Genomic DNA, 1953 nt, shown 5'->3' with positions numbered 1-1953 from the left:
GGCAGGGCTGGATGGGATATTGGGAAGGAATTGTTCCCTGGGAGGGTGGAGAAGGGATGAGATGGAATTCCCAGAGCAGCTGGGGCTGCCCCTGGATCCCTGGCAGTGCCCAAGGCCAGGCTGGACATTGGGGCTGGGAGCAGCCTGGGACAGTGGGAGGTGTCCCTGCCATGGCAGGGCTGGCACTGGATGGGATTTGAGGTCCCTTCCCACCCAAACCATTCCGGGATTCTCTGGCTCTGTTCTGTGTTTCGTCAGTCTGTGACTGGGACCAGGCCCAGCCCATATGGAAATGACCTGCGGTTTTCAGCCTGTATTAATTAACGTTAATGAAGTCCTGCCATCAGTGCAACGTTTAGGAAAGTTAAAGGTATATTCAAATGAGAGACAATCCTTCCCTTGGTTTCTCTGCAGCCTAACAGAGGGCAGGGCTCTGGGCAGAGGCAGGAATTGTTTTCCCCCTGCCGCTGTCTCTCTCCCCAGGCTCATCCCCTCCCCGATGACACGGGTTTGCATTTCCCTAAAACCTCACAAAGACTCTGGCAAGAGGCATAATTAATTGGCTGTAACTGGGGGCGGGGGGGGGGGGGTGAAATACATGACAAGACATCTGTTAATGCCCTGGCTCCCTGCTGAGGATGAGAGTGATGTTTAATCCAGAGTTAAATACCCTGGCTCTGACCTAGCGCTAATGAGCCGGGCCTTGGTTGAAGGTTGAGAGGCCGCTCAGGAGAAGTTGCAAACCAAAGTGATTCGCTGTTTTTGCTGCTTGGCTGTGGACACAACATGTCCCTGGGCAGAGGCTGGGGGCTGGGGATGTGCCCTTGTGTCACCCTGGTTGGTGCCAAACGGAGGGAGCTCTGCTTGTGCTTCGCTCCCTTTGACGGCGCCTGTGAAAAACGAGGTTCACTCTTAGGAAAATTTGAAGGAAAGTTTAAGAAAAGGGACAATTAGGAGACAACAGCAAAAGGGGCGGTACGGCCGGGTGCTTCGGCAGAGAGCCAAAGGCGCACCTGTACATCCAAAAGATCGGCTTTAAAAGTACATCGCTTATTTCGTGTTCATCACCATCATGCATAATTCATTAATACTTTGGAGTATCATCCCATCAGTCTCATCTTCCTCCTTGGCTCCATTCCGTCTGGTTTCGTGGTTTTTTTTTTTTTTTTCTTCTGATAAGATTTTCCAGGAATGTGAAGACCCCCCCATCCTTCCCAAACTGAGCACCCCAACTACAGACATTCTACAGCATTACATTACAGAACCCAGGCAAAGCCCCCCCAAAAATAAGTAACATGCAAAACCCAACATCACAATACATTCATAACAATTTTGTAATCCTGCGAAAAGCCAATACCACAGTACATTCATAACAGCGCCGCAGCCTCAGATCACGTTTTCGGAGAGGCACTGAAGGCTGTGTTTAAAAGGACAGGATCTGAGCAAGTCTCCTTCCCGCTCTCTCTGTGTTATGTAAATGCACATTTGCCCCACGTTCCCCTGTTTTAAGCCTCGGGGTAGCTGTGTTGGGGCTCTCAGGTCTGTGGGGTTGGGGCTCTCAGGTCCGTGGGGTTGGGCTCGGCCCCTTTGGAGCCGCGGCTCCCGGTGCTCGCCAGGGCCCAGCGGCCGCAAGGAGCAGCCCAGCTCCGGCACTCCCTCGTGTGCCACTCCCTGCACAAGACCTGGGGTAAGTCGGGGACATCCAGATCTAAAATGCAGATGGCGAATTCCAAAGGCAAGTCCTTGAAGTGCCAGGTAAGCGACGAGGCGCTTCCGAGGGGAGCCGGGACTAAAACGGGATCTACCCGGGGCCACCCAGCACTCGCAGCGTTCGGACACTCTGAGAGGAACTGGGCAGGGAACGGAGCTGGGAAGGGGCTGGAGCCCCAGGAGCGGCTGAGGGAGCTGGAAAGGGGCTCAGGCTGGAGCAAAGGAGGCTCAGGGGGGACCTTG

The 1953-nt window shown here is 54.1% G+C and overlaps 1 long non-coding RNA gene across 1 annotated transcript in view; it reads left to right on the top strand.

Annotated features, from left to right (window-relative positions):
* The first annotated feature begins 1531 nt into the window (after positions 1-1531).
* Positions 1532-1953, top strand: part of LOC108446659 — a 3447-nt gene continuing 3025 nt past the window's right edge. The window contains exon 1 of the long non-coding RNA XR_001861920.1: positions 1532-1755. This is a non-coding gene — a long non-coding RNA (uncharacterized LOC108446659). The remainder of the gene's footprint in view (positions 1756-1953) is intronic.

This window comes from Corvus brachyrhynchos, unplaced genomic scaffold (genome assembly GCF_000691975.1).
Source record: "Corvus brachyrhynchos isolate BGI_N302 unplaced genomic scaffold, ASM69197v1 scaffold514, whole genome shotgun sequence".
In the NCBI taxonomy this organism is placed as follows: domain Eukaryota; kingdom Metazoa; phylum Chordata; class Aves; order Passeriformes; family Corvidae; genus Corvus; species Corvus brachyrhynchos.
The sequence above is the reverse complement of the archived record's forward strand: the minus strand, read 5'-3'. Positions and strand labels throughout refer to the sequence as shown.